General features: G+C 44.5%; 1 long non-coding RNA gene and 1 pseudogene across 1 annotated transcript; both read right to left on the bottom strand.

Annotated features, from left to right (window-relative positions):
• Window positions 1-3,698: 3,698 nt before the first annotated feature.
• LOC120707032 lies at window positions 3,699-5,761 on the bottom strand. The gene is made up of 3 exons (XR_005688706.1): window positions 4,446-5,761; window positions 3,950-3,989; window positions 3,699-3,868 (listed from the first exon to the last, which is right to left on the bottom strand). It is a non-coding gene; the product is annotated as an uncharacterized LOC120707032 (long non-coding RNA).
• Window positions 5,762-6,551: 790 nt separating this feature from the next.
• LOC120707031 lies at window positions 6,552-8,449 on the bottom strand (annotated as a pseudogene).
• Between the last annotated feature and the right edge of the window lie 6,701 nt (window positions 8,450-15,150).

The following is a 15,150-nucleotide window of genomic DNA, read 5'->3' as shown; positions in this document are numbered from 1 at the left end:
TGGGCCTCCTCCCCTTTTGCGGCTTGCGGCAGCTCAGAGGAGGGAGAGAGAGAGCGTTCGTCCGCTGGTTCAAAATAAAGGAAGGGGGATGATGATGATGCGGCAGGGTGGGTCGTAACGGAAAGCCTGCCTTTCGCGTACCCAGTTGCCGATTCAAATCCCCTGCGGGTGCGGCCTCGCGCTCGCTGGCCACTGCCCGGTGGGCCAATGGGTTGGCAGTGACTAGCCAGCACGAGGGCCAGGTGGGGACCGGGGAGAGGCCTCCGGGGCGGTGACAGCTGGTCCCGACCGGCCGCGCGGGTGGCGACTTGCGAGCAAGCGGGTCCTGGTTCGGCCTCCGTTCCGAGCCCCAGCCCCCCTGTTCCAGCTGGTGCTCGACATGTTGCAGATCATCAATGAACTGCAATTGCTTCACTTGCATTACAGATACTCCATGACACTTCATGTTCTTTATACGGCGCATACTACGTACCAGTACAAATGTATTATTTATTCAATCACGTATTTTGGAACAAGGGGAATGGTAGTTCAACGTGTTCGACGTGCTATGTTCTCCTCATCTTGAGTTTTTTTTTTCATACGCAACCACATGTTGCCTCATTGCTACTCTACAATTTGATATACGGTTGCACCCGGAAACAACAATAACAAAAGAAAACCATCATTTTAACGTAGCAAAATGGTTGAGATCTACGAGTTATCATCGAGAACAATGTGGTAATCATATCATGTTTAACATCATAGACACACGAGTAAATGCACTTGATGCCAAAATCAATGCATACCTTATTTTATTCCGCTACGATTATTCGAGGAATAAAGGTTTGCTCATATTGGAAAATGGAGCATCTTATTTGATAGGGTCCTACATTGCAAACCACTTAGTATTTCCAAAGTAAATGTGCATTTCATTTACTTTGTTATGGTTATGCAAGGAGTAAACACTTGCTTGCAAACCAATATTGAAAAATGAGCCGTCTTTATTGGTTGCTAGAGTACTTCATTTTTTTCTTTAACAGAATAATTGCATATAACTAGCGTGGAGGAGCGGAGGAGCCTCAGAGGACCGGTGGCAGCACCGAGTCGAGCGTGTGCCATGGGGTGGAGGAGGAACCCTAAATCTTTCCTTTATATGATGATAGAGAGCTGGTAATTTCTACTCAACTTCATGGGTAATCTTGTAAACTATTTTAGCCAATAATCGGAGGGATTTTTCCCTAAGTGAGGGGCTGGCCAGATTCTTCACGTATGTGGTTCCCGCTGGTAGTAAAATCTTTTACTCCATCCGTTCCAAATTATAAGTCATTCCAAGAATCTTGGAGAGTCAAAGTTTTTTAAATTTGACCAAATTTATATGACAAAATAGTAACATTTATGATATCAATTAAGTATCATTAGAATCTTTGTTAGCTATATTTTCATAGTGCACCTATTTGATGTCATAAATCTTTATATTTCTTTCTATAATTTTGGTCAAACTTTGAGATGGTTTGACTCTCCAAGATTCTTGGAATGACTTATAATTTGGAACAGAGGGAGTACCGTGGAAGCAAGCTGAACCGCCATTTGGGCGTCTGGTTCCATTATTTTGGGTGGAAATGATGTCACGATTTGAATGTTGGCATAGTCATTAGAAGAAAGAAGAACAGCTGTATCAAAATCTTTCAAAAACAATGGGTGGAGATCCTGATCAAGTAGCTTTAGCAACGCCACATTTATTTTGCCACATGGGTTGGAGGATCTGCTTGGCAATGTGTCCTTTCCTAAGCATAAAAGCATTACTCCTTTTAGAGTGGCTAGATGCATGTGCGGTTGGATCTTAAACCATTTGGGATGTGTCCAGTAATTGTAGGCTTTTTAAAATATCCGTTTCTGATGTAATCATTGTAGATGGTTTTCAAAAATCCGTTGGTAATGTCTAACATAAAATTTATTTGTGTGGTATCTTTTAAATTAAGTTGAGGTTGGTAACATGATTTGATAGAGGTGTACAATGCTTGCAAACTTTCTAACTAGTGAAAATGGAATTATGCATGGTGAATCTTCATTGGTAAAATATAAGTGAAAATTGTTGCAATGGCATTGGTTCAATTCTTGCTCTACGTAAAAAGTTTGCAAATTTAGATTTTACTAGAGCTGGGGATGAACAAAGTATATCCCTTACACACAACTTCTTTGCCAAACTCAACTTATAATTAAAAATACAAAAAAGATAACTTCTCAATTTAAAACTATGTTCAAAAAGTGCAATGACTAATTACAAAACAGATCCTTCAAAAGAACCACATTTAAAACCATGTTTTGATTTCGTCTTCTTTATTATGCATTCATATGCCACATTAAACCATGAGTCACCCACCAGAGATGGCCTAAGGTAATTTACCCAAGTTTAGCACATAAAATTTAAGTGACAATTGTATTGTTGTCCTCATTTTCAATATCGAGTTTCTCCTATTGCACAGTTTTTCCTTGAAATCCATTAGGAACTGAATTGATTCCTATGCAATTCCAGTTTCGAGTAGTTGGCCATAGAAGATAGGCTTATCGTTTATCCACAGCGATTTTGTATTAAAATCAGTCCTAGTATAATGAAAAACTTGACCTGCGGGTATTTTCTAATAGAAGACCTCTCACATAGGCCAAGAAAACCTCTGAATCCCTGCCCCACCCTTACACAGGGGCGTCGTAACCCGTACCGTAACCGGTGTGAGAGCAGGCCGGAGTGGGCCGGGACCTATTTTCCATATGCTTTGCCGTGTAGGCAGGCGAGAGGATTTTTTTAATCCCAGCCTGAAATTTGCTCCCACCGGAAGTCGAACCTAGTACCTGAGGAGTGCTGCTAAGGCCACATAACCAGTCCTAGTATAATCATACATACCTTTCCTGAGTGGTGGAGAAAAAGCTATCGAAGGAAGACTAGGAAAAACTAATTAAGAGGCTGTGAATTTTTTCAATTTTACAAGGCAAGCACATAATAACAAATCTATTATCGCAGGAAGCTATAAATGTAACTTGTTAAATCTAGTACAACTTTTCCCATATGTTGCTTACCTATGTCCTGATTTTTATGTGTTTTAGCTAACGGCCACGTAACAACTATGATTGTGATGACATTAAGAATGATAGTTGAAATTATGGTCTCTAGGACTGACATTAGACCCTCAAAGACCTGCCGGGCAAGCTATGCTGACCTATTCTAGGATGTCTGAATGATAATTTCGATATGGTCTCCTGGATTGACATTATACTCCCTCCGTTTTTATTTACATGTCGTATTAGGTTTATTCTAAATCAAACTTGACAAATATTGAACAAACTTATAGAAAAAACAATAACATTTACAATATCAAATTTGTTTCATTGAATCCACCATGATGTATATATATTGATAATGCATATGTTGGATATTAATTATAGTTGTTAGTATATTTTTTCATAGACTTGGTTAAAGTTAATCAAGTTTGACTTAGGCCAAACCTAATACGACATGTAAATAAAAACAGGAGTACCCACAAAGACCTACCGGGCAAGCTACCCTGAACTACTCTAGGCTGTCTGAAACCAGAGTCATCTCCAAGGACTCAGGAGCTTCCCTGGGACGCTCATCTATTTATATGTCCGGTGTCATTGGTGATCAATGATCTTTCTAGTTTAGGAACCTGACAATCCCGAAATCCCCTGTGAGAAGCCCCTTCAGATGAGGATTCACAAGAAGCCATCTGATTATAAGCTACTAGAGTCCAAAATCAAGATGATATATCATCACGTAACAGCCAGTACCACCTGGCATCTGATGGATAAAGGCGGCCTTCCGAAAGCAACATTACCAACGATGAGCCCCTATAGGAGCAATGCGGTGGTGTCCAACCTGCAACAAGAAGAAACATTTTATCCTCTTGAGTGGTGAAAGAAATGTAGATGTTAGGTACAGGAAATATTTTCGTTGTACCATGCAAGCAGAAGGACAAATGTTCATCTGCCGTCTTAACCTGCAAAAGGAATTATGAATATGTAAACATAATGCCTTGGCACTGAAGGAATATTATTGTTACGTTAGAAGCTAGGAGCAAATTGCAATTACTGGGTAAGAAGATGGAGATGGATGAGGTGACGACAGGCAAAGACTAGGCTTCCAAACTTTCCTGATGTGATATATAAAAGAGCATATATTCCGTGCACATGTATCAAACAAGCTGGAGTGCATAAACACCTTCTATCGATGGAGGGCCCATTAGGGCATCGCATAAATGATTGGGAGGTGGCACAGACATATTATCAGCGACAGTAAGGCTAAATTATCACCTAGTAGTACTTGAAATAATAAATAGTACGCAACATCATGAAAGTGCCTAAAACACTGAAATACTGATCAAAGTTCATGGCCGCAAATTTTAATTTCATGGTACCATCAGGTAAACTTGAGGATTTTCCATGAAGAAAATTACCATCTGAGATGAGCTGATGCAGTCTGCTTTAACCAGAAAAGTTCCGTACTGAAAAAAGGTGTCTTCTGGTGCCAAGGAACATCACAGAGGAATCAGACATTGTGGGAACTGTATGGAGCAGGAGTGGGGACCTACCCAAGTCTCTGCAACAACAAAGTTTCAACAGCCCAGCAGTCAGTTGGCAAAGCAGCAGCAACACGTGGGGGCAAAGGACGATGTCCCGTTCATGTATCGCCAATTTACATGGGACCAAATGGTAGCGAAGGGCTTCCATCAGTTCATATAAATGTAAACTCAAGTATACCTTAATAATTGGATGGTGATAATAACGTGATAAAAGTCGCAGCTTTGGCAAGGACGAGAATGGTCACTTGAGTAATACTAGGGAAGGGAAGAACCAAACAGGGTAGCTGCGCACTTGGATCGCACTGACTCAATGCATGCATGATCTGTCCGTATATCCTGTTGGCACAGTGAGCTTGGAGTGATAGCAGTTGCAGGTTGGTTTCATAAACTACGTATCATCAAAACTAATCACACGAGATGCAATTGGGTTTCTTTCCAGCTGGCACCACTTATCATGTATTGGACCAAAGAAAGGACATGCATGGCCTTTGATCGTGAGGTTAATATACCTCAGTTTCACCACTATAATTTCAAAAGGGAAGCAGCAAATCCAAAGAGCCCAACAATTGGCCAACATATATTAATAAGAAGAAATATCTAGAATCAGCGTGATATCGCCACACTGAAAGTGCATAGCTTCTCCTATGAAAAGATCTATGGCCACAATGGACCACAACTATTTAGTAGCCAACTAGGCTTCCTATCATTCGAACCTAAAGGCAACAGGAGTCCAAAATCAAACATAAAAGAAACTAAATCAGTAGCAGTAATATTCGAAATTTTGTTTTTGCGTTACTACAACAATAGGATCAATAAGATGTTATCTTGCTGGAATGAAGTAAACCAATTGTGCCTGGGAGTTGGAATCTTGAGAAACATCATGAGATCAGTAATGGAAGCAAATCCCACTTGAAAAGTTCGCTGGGGAAGTATTCATACCTTATGGACAAGCACATATATATATTCATGTACATCCCCAACGAAACCAAAGCTCAGTAAAAAGCTCCACACGAGAAGTTTGTTGAGCTTTTCAGACTTGTGCAGCTTTGTTGTCCATGGATTCAGTAAATTTGTGGATTCTTAAAAACTATAAACTAACATGTCCTTATAAAAGTATTATCTTACTTTCAAATGCACCATTTGGACAACATTCAGTAAGTTTGGGTAATAAGAAATAAGCCTACGATTCAAATTTTTCAATCTTTTTTTCATGAAACAAAAACAAAAGTGCTTTGTTTTGTTGTTGATCAAGAAAAGCAAGTAGGGAGCCATAGTCTTCTTTCAATAGAAAACCTATACAAGTAAAACAAGTCCACAATGCAGCAATAGATATGAAATATAACCAGTCGGAGCGTAGATAACGCTAACTTAAAGATTCATTACCTAGCTATAATGGCCATGCTCCTTATTCTGTTAGTAGATAACATGCTCGCTAGCAAAACAGGAAAAAATCGCTGGTGAAGTATATACGGATAGGACATTATTAGGACCTATGCAGAATATTACAGTTACTCAAAGATCTATTAGGGGAAAGAGTTGAACTTAAAAAGGAAAAATCTCAATACCTAACCTAAAAGATGGAACAATGACTTTTGAACCATTACTATAAGACAATGGTTTTCACTACTTTAACAAATGGACTCTATATCAAAATATAGCTATTGCATTAAAGAAGAAAAGATTCTTATGATTTTGTTGCTCCTAAAAATATTATGTCTATCTCCTATAAGCCATAGAGAATTGAGATTTTTCATGTCTCTGAGTCTTTCATTTCTCATGCTCGGAATTAGAAACTTATGGAAGAAGAGATCCATTAAAAACTCATCACATGGCTAAGCCATGCCTAGCAATCAAAACAGTAAAGCATTTGATAGGTAAAGTTTTTTTTTTGAAGCTTTAGTCAAGGAAAGGATCAGATGTAGTAAAACTGGTAACATAAGAGTTTGGGAACCATAACACACAAATCAGGTTGAAAAGAAGAATCGGCAACAGTTTCTTCAAATTCATTCTCATGTTCTTCCTCAGTTCATCCTTGACTCAGATAATAGTAAGAGAATAAAAAAGGCATCCAATAATCATGTCAAACTGCACAACATTGAGCTTGGCAACAGATGTGACAATATGCAAAAAATGAATATTAAGATTACAGTGGCATATTTCTGCTAACACAAGTATGCTAGGTGCAGCTGCACCATTTGGCATTAATAAGGCTTATATACCACCGATTTTCAATAATTTCTGATGTCAAAGAAAATTCAAGTATGGTTTAAAACTCTTGATATACCAACTGCGGCATTTGTGACTAAGGGCCTGTTTGGTTGGCCACCATTGTTTCAAGCTTTGCCACACTTTCAGTGTTAGCTGTTTTCAAGATTTGTGCAAAAATAATTTTTAGCTAAAAGAGACATGGCTACTAGCTGCTTCTTTCCTGAGACCCTTTTCCACTATAACCCTCCGTGATTCATCTGATTCAGACCATTGTCTAATAGCAGAATAAAAGTTTGATATCAAGACATGAATTCCAGGATTTTGTGGGTGAACCTCTAGCATGCGCACAGCTACCTTCTTTCCTCTCACGGCATCCATGTTAGCTCTGCATGCGTTCAACATAGCGACATAGATGGCACTGGAACACTTATTCTGGCTTGCAGTTAAACTACAATATAGATTCCACGCCTCATCAATCTGTCCTGCACGGCCTAGCATGTCTATTAAACATGCATAGTGCTCTGGTTGTGGATCAATCCTGTACTTGCTTTTCATCAAATGGAGCATGGACCGACCTTCATCCACAAGACCACAGTGTCCACAGGCCGATAGAACTGCCAGAAATGTAATAGCATTTGGTAAGACCATGGGTACAGCTTTCTCCATCATCTTAAACAAATCTACAGCATCGACACCATGCCCGTGGCGACTATAAGCGTCAATCATGCTTGACCAGGAAACCACATTTCTGCCAGCCATCCGGTCAAACACTATCCGTGCGCCCACTGTCCTCCCACATTTTGAATACATATCAATAAGTGCATTGCATATAATGGTGTCAGAATCAAACCCACATCGAAGAGTCTTGCAATGCACCTGCATACCATAAGCCAAGTTTGCTGTCGCTGAGCAGGCCGTGAGAGCACAAGTCAGCGAAATTCCATTGAGCTCAGTCCACCTCAGCATCGAGAAAGCCTCCCTAAACCAGCAATTCTCCACGCAGCAGGAAAGAACAGCGTTGTACAGTGCGGTGTCCTTTGGGCACTTGGTGAGCATAAACACCCTCATGGCGTCCTCGACAAGACCACAGCTCATGTAGAGATCAACAAGGGCTGTATCCATGATTACGTCGCCGTGGTACGAGACGACGCTCCACGCGTGGAGCTGGCGGCCAGGGCGGAAGGCGCGCGACGCGGTGCATGCCTTGAGCATGGTGCAGAGGGTGGCGGCCGTGGGTGGGAACCCGGAGGCGGCCATGCCACGGAATGCGGCGGCTGCGGCGGTAGGGCGCGCGTGTCGGACGAGGCAGGCGAGAAGCGCGTTCCATGCGACGGCGTCCCGCGCGGGCATTTCGTCGAACAGGCGGGCGCAGCGCCTGGGAGCCCCGCGTTCGCGTAGGCGGTGAGGAGGGCAGTGGCCGGGATCGGGATGGGACTGGAGAGGGAGGAGGACTTGAGCAGGACGGCATGGACGGCGGTGGAGAGGGAGGGGTGGGAGGAGAGGAGCCGGAGCAGGGTGGACAGCGGCGGCGGCCGCGGAGCACTCGTCATTTCGTCGAGAGAACGAGTCCGCTGGCGTGCCGCACAAACAGAGCAGCTGAGGGGGCTAACGGAATGCACCGTGTTTATGATTAGCAACACGTGACTAGGGTGTAGTGCGGGGAATTCTATTTTACGGTCGCTCGTGACTTCCAATTCATACGGTCAATTTCTGACAGCGGCAAACTTTCCCTTTTGTTATGCGTGCACCCAACCAATCCATTCTCTTTTCAGAAAATATTTATCGTTTTCTGATAAAAACTCTTGGAGATTTTTTTTCAAGGAAAATATTTGGAGAGATCGGAAAAACTTTGATGAGAAAATATTTGAAAGAAAATTTTTTAATAAAAATGGAGAACATTTCTGAGAAAACTTTTTTCCATCCAATATAAAAAAAGTATGAAAAAAACTTTTGCAAAATAAATTTCAATGTGACTTTTGTAGCAAAAAATATGAATAAACTTTTGCAAAATCTTTTGTAAAAATTTTTTGCTGCAAAAATAAAAAATTGCAAATGTTTTGGGAAAAACTTTTGCATAAAAAAAGGAAAAAAGCCAAAACGTCGCACCACCTACCTCGGGGGGTCGCCGTCGCTCCCCCAGAACGCGCCGCCGTTGCCGGGTGGGGAGCGCGCCGCCGCCGTCGCGAAGCTCGCTTGTGAGGAGGGTCGCCGCCGCTCCTCCAGCGGAGCGCGCCGCCGCCGCCAGGAGCTCACCCACCGCTGCCCTCCTAGTGAGCGCGTCGCTGCCACGCCGCCAGGAGCTCTGCGTTCGGAAGCTCTGGAGCTTAGGAGCCAGCTAAGAGAGAAAGAGGAAAGAGAACGGTGAAAAGGAAAGAAGCCGCTGTGAACGGGGATGAAATGGGAGAGATAAACACGCAACACGGGACCCACCACGGGAAATATGCTCTGCGCATTGGAAGGACTGCAGGCGGTGGAATCGACCGTGACTTGGGTTGCGTGCGGGCGACTGTAAAAACAGGTGTAAGCATCTAGGCCCTCAAGGTATGTTTCGGTGATTAATGACAACCATTATTGTGACTAATGAGTTTGTGTAGCTTAATAGATCATTATCGCTCATTTGGTAAAGAGGCCCCTCAATTTCGTTATCCAAAAAGGCGATCTCGGTATTCAACTCAAGATTACAACAAGACTAAGGATCTTTCTAGTCCTAAGTGTCGTAAGGTTGAGAAGGACACTTAGATTAGTATAGGTTTTATAGTTTTGTAGTGATCGTACTATTAAGAGGGGTTAAGGCCAAGTAACTTGAGCATGGACATGGTCAATCAAAAATAGATGCACACTATGGTCACTCAGGTTCCTAGAAGTTCAAATAAGTGGCTTTCAACTTATATCTCAAGAATATTTGGATTTCACTCAAGACTCAAATCATAAAAGGCAAAATCAGAAAAAGTCCATACGTCGGTTTAACCTACGCTTACACTTTTCTATACGTCGGTTAAACGCAGTCAGCAGAGTCTGGACAGGTTCTATACACTGGTTAAACCGATGTTGTTTGAATTAACGTCGGTGTATTAGTCCAGAGTTGGTTTTTCCAGGGCATTTTAAGTTCAATACACCGGTTAAACCGACGCTGTTTGAAATGAGACGTCGATGCAATTGACCAGTGAGATGGTTTTTCCAGGGATTTCAGAAGTTGTACTCACCGGTTAAACCGACGATGGTTTTGAGTTAACGTCGGTGCAGTTGTCCAGAGACTTGGTTTTTCAGTTGATCAGTGGACAACTACACTCACCGGTTAAACCGATGATACGTCGGTTAATCTGCCCAAGTTGTAACGGCTAGTTTTCAGAATGGGCAGTTTACATTCATCGGTTAAACCGACGCTGACTATTGGAGGTACGTCGGATTAACCGGCGCTACGCAGTTTTCTGGCAGCTTTTCTCCAACGGCTCTATTCGTGTGAGCTGCCTATATATACCCCTCCAATGGGTCATTTTGCACACTCTTAACACCAGGCAACATTCATACACTCATACATTGTTGAGAGCCATCTTGAGCTTCATCTTCCATACACTTGTTCATTCAATCATTCAAGAAGCAAGACTAAGGACTTGAGTTGAGAGAAGCTTGTGTGCATCCGTTCTTGGTGATCGGTTCTTGCTCAAGTGAAGGCCCTAGCTTGTTACTCTTGGTGATTGGCAGCACCTAGGCGATCTTGGTGATTGAAGGTGTTTCTTCCGGAGCTTGCCAAGGATTGTGGGAGCCCGAAGAAGTTTGTACGTGGCTTGAGCTCCACCACGCCGGGATGGTGAACGGAGACTCTTAGTGAGCGCCCTCGTCTCGGTGACTTGGGAGGTGACAAGACTCTTAGTGAGTGTCACAACGTGGATTAGGGGTGTGTGCCAACACATCGACACCACGGGAAAAAAATCTGGTTGTCTCTTGCCCACTCTTTACTTTCAAGCACTTATTTTCATGCAATTATTCATGTGCTTGACCTTAGAGATCATAGCTTAGCTCTACCTTGCTTAGTTTCAAATCTAGTTGTATCTTTATAAGCTTGTGTAGTTTGCTTAGCTAGCCGGTTGGTGAATTGAGCCTTACTAGTATTGTATAGGTTAAGGTTGCTTTACCTTGTTTTAGAAATTTGAAAAAGGCCCAATTCACCCCCTCTTGGTCCATCGATCCTTACAATTGGTATCAGAGCCTCGTTGCTCATTTGGATCATTAGGCTTCACCACCTAGAGCTATGGCCAAGATGGGAGGTTCGTCGCCTCACTTCGAGGGCAAGAACTTTGCCTATGGGAAAGTTCGCATGGCCGCATACCTTGATGCGATTGCCCCCGAAGTGTGGTTGGCAACAAAGACCGGGTTCACCGGAACTCCCACCTCGGAGCAATTAAAATGGAATGCTAAGGCTAGAAATGCAATTTTCGAAGCCATTAGTGAGGAAGTCTTTGCTAGAGTAAATGACATGGACTTAGCAAGTGATATATGGAAAGAGCTAATTGAAATTCATGAAGGCTCTACAAAAGTTCGTGAACAAAAATATCACTTGTTTAGAGCTAAGTATGATTCTTTTAAGATGTTAGCTTATGAAAATTGCAATGATATGTATTCTCGCTTGAATGTCATTGTCAAGGACATTAATGCTCTTGAAGTTTCTAAAATTGACAGTGGCTCCATCAACCGCAAGATTCTCATGCTCCTTCCGAAGCCCAAGTATAACATCATCAATGCTATGCTTCAAAAGGAGAATCTTGATACAATGGAAGTGGGAGAGCTTGTGGGCGAAATTCGCGCTCATAAAATGGGGATCCTTGGTATGTCCGAAGTGCCAACTACGAGCAAATCAATTGCTCTCAAAACCAAGGCCAACAAGCACCTGTTATCGCCATAAATTAACAGGATTAATTTATGGGCCGAAAACAAGATGGGCTTAAAGCAGAAGATGAGGAAGGCTTGTAAATCGGCTCCTGCGTGAGCATCTGGGCCATATTGGCCATGTATCCTTAGATTTAGTTCGAGATTAGAGATAGAGTCCAATCGGGACAAGATTAGTTTAGATTGTTTTCCAAGTCTCCGGACTATAAATATGTATCCTTTGTTATTCATGAAGGAGAGCGTCATCACGTCTCGCAAACAACAACTCTCGGCGCATCGCCACCCCTAATCCTAGGGTTTCATCCAAGTAAGCGCCATGCTGCCCTGATCGCTTCTTGCGATCAGGGCAGCGTTGTTCTTGCTTTTACCTTGGTATTACTCGTGTTGAAGCGTTTTTGATGGCGAGTAGTACTAGTTATCCTGATATTCGTAGCATGGCTTTTAGCAGATCTATTGTGCTTCGTTGCTTATCATCTACGAATATCATGTTGTATCTGTGCAGTCACGTTTCAATCTTATGCTAGTTCTTGTCGCATAGAATTAGTTGCACAGAGGCAACACCCTGCTTCTTTTGTGTTTAGTAGATCTGATCTGTTATGGTTTGCTCTTGTCTTAAGAGTTGGCGTAATATCTGCTAGGTTAGGCCTTGCAAACGGATTGGATGATCCGGTGGTGTAGTAGATGCTTTATCTTAGCCTTGATAGGGATTGTTCCGGGAATCGGCTCTTGCTAGTTCTTAGGCCTCTATTTTGGGGTATGGTTTAGTTGTCTGTTACGTTCATTAGGCCCAGTCACGTGTAGGATGTTCCGATCTAGCAGTGAAGCTGTTACCATCGTGGATTAGATTAGTTAGATTTAATTGAAGCAGCTTTACAGTCATTTACTTTATTCATCGACATCTGGATAGTTACAGATCCAATCTGACACCGGGACTCGATCGGCTCTTTAAAGCCGATGCAAGAGTTGTCCCGGGGAGCCGACCACGGCTCGGACTTACGTTTACACGTGTCTTTGTATGCAGGAAACTGTTCGGAGCACGTCTGCACCCTCCTGATCGGGTATAGGTCAGGTGGCACGCCCGGTTTCCCACAAAACCTCTGAGCGAGTGACGGAATTGCGAGCCGTCGACGAGGGAGCAGTGCCTGCCGGCGCCCCAGCAACCTCCCGGCTCTTCGTGTTGCCCGTCGCTACTCGCCGGTGGGTTTCGACCGACAACACATTCTGGCACGCTCGGTGGGACCACCCTTCTCGGCAACAATGTCCACTACAACAATGACTGGAGCTCAAGATCAAGAACCTGCTCCCAAGCCCGTCACGTATGAAGAGCTCTCTCCTGAACACAAGAAGAAGTATGACGAGATCAAAGCTCTGCTGGAAGCCGATCTCATCGGCTCTTTTGAGAGGACCCGCAACCATGGCATCAGGTGGAAGGGGTTCTCCCCTGAAGGCGCTCTCGACAACGTGGACCTGTCTGTACCATCAGAGGAGCGCACCAGGGCCTTGCGTCAGGAGATGAACTACATGGTGGCCCATTCGCTTCATCGGCATTCTCAGAGCCTCATGAATGAGCTTGAGCGTATGGCACACCGCGTCATCCAGGAGATAATCAAGAACCAGTACTCTCCATCGGGACCAACCTTGGGGAGTCACACAGAAGAAGCCGCACTGCATTCTAGGCCACAATTGCCGTTCTCATTTGCGACCCCAAGACCACAAAATTCGCCGATCTACGTCGGTCACAAGATCAGCGGCGATCCTGGACAAGGCCAATTCCTCACCGAGCCACCCAAGGAGATCCCGCACGGTTACCCGTGCGCCTACATCCCTGACAGCGTTAGTCCAACACGCTCGATGCAGGTGGTCAGCCCAGGAGCTTCTGGAGTAGACGCAGAGAAACAAGCGTGGCTGGCAAAGTACGCTATTGGGCCGAGTGCTGAGCCATCGGCCCCAGGAGTTCTTAGTATGGAGCAGGTCAGTGCAATACTAAGAGATCAGTTTGGTATCCTGCCCAAGAGGAAAGTGATCGGCTATTCAAAGCCGTATCCAAGTGATTATGACTTGATCCCACTGCCACCCAAGTATCGGCTCCCCGAGTTCACCAAGTTCAACGGGTCAGAGGGAGCCAGCTCCATCGAGCATGTGAGCCGATACTTAACGCAGCTTGGGATGATCTCAGTGTCGGACCCGTTGAGGGTTCGATTTTTTGGCCAATCTCTTACAGGCCCAGCTTTTGGATGGTATGCATCACTGGCTCTAGATTCGATTCGAACTTGGAGGCAGCTTGAAGATCAATTCCATACCCAGTACCATCCGGAGGCTGCTGAAGCTGGAATTGCCGACCTCGCCCAGGTCAGGCAAAGGCGAGGAGAGTCTGTGTCGGAGTATATACAACACTTCAGAGAAGTCAAGAACTGATGCTACTCGTCGTGCATCACAGAGAAGGAGGCAGTCGATCTGGCTGTCCTCGGGCTTGCTAAGCCGATCAAAGATGCGGCTTTCCAGTTGGAGTTCACATCTCTGGCGCACCTGGTACAGAAGCTTACGGCATACGAGCATTATCATCCTGAGCTGTACCAGGACAAGTTCAAGCGCCATGTAAACATGGCCCAGGCAGAAGAATCTGACGACTCTGGTGAAGAGCAAGAAGTGGTCGTGGCAGAGTGGACTTGGGGGGCAAATCCTGTCCCGTGCAAGTGGATCAAGCAGAAGGGGCTTGTGAAGGGCTTCAACTTCGACGTGACCAAAGCAGAGCAGATATTCGACCTGCTCCTCAAAGAAAAACAGCTGAAGCTCCCAGAAAATCACAAGCTACCGACGGCACAAGAGCTGCAGGGGAGGCTGTACTACAAGTGGCACCACTCGTTTACTCATGCCACGGGTGAATGCAAGCAGCTGCGTCATCAGATCCAATCGGCTATCGAGCAAGGCCGATTAATCCTGGCTCAACACACTATGAAGGTGGACACAAAGCCCTTCCCACAAGCTAACGTGGTGGAGCTGTCAGACTTCAGATCCGAGGGCCAGGATCTGGCATTCCAGATCAACATGGTGGGACCCATGCGCCGCCATGACAAGCAGAGGAGAGAGGCTGCTTCTGGCAAACGGCCGCAGAATGAACGCAAGTTGGAACAGCAGCATGTGACTGAAGAGCAGGTGCGTCACATCCGCAATCAGCTTCCAGCTTCTAATCGGCTTCTGGGAAAGTACCAGTACCAGTACAAGTTGCATCGCCGATACGAATTGGAGGAGGACGAGTACGAGCATCGCACAGGAAGGACACTGGGGAGACGCCAGGCTATACGCGACCACTGGCACTGCCCATTCTTTAGGTATTGTTGGAATTTCGGCATGAGCCGATTGCCTAATATAGATGATTGCTTGGAGTGCAGGCCTCAAGGACGCCAGCAGGACGAGACATCGGTGTTCCGGTGCTTGGGGTCCAGAACACGTCAGGATGACCATGTGAGGCGCCCACCCAGGGGTGATT

The sequence above is a fragment of the Panicum virgatum genome, chromosome 5K (assembly GCF_016808335.1).
Source record: "Panicum virgatum strain AP13 chromosome 5K, P.virgatum_v5, whole genome shotgun sequence".
Taxonomy (NCBI): domain Eukaryota; kingdom Viridiplantae; phylum Streptophyta; class Magnoliopsida; order Poales; family Poaceae; genus Panicum; species Panicum virgatum.
This window is presented reverse-complemented; position numbering and strand designations above follow the sequence as displayed.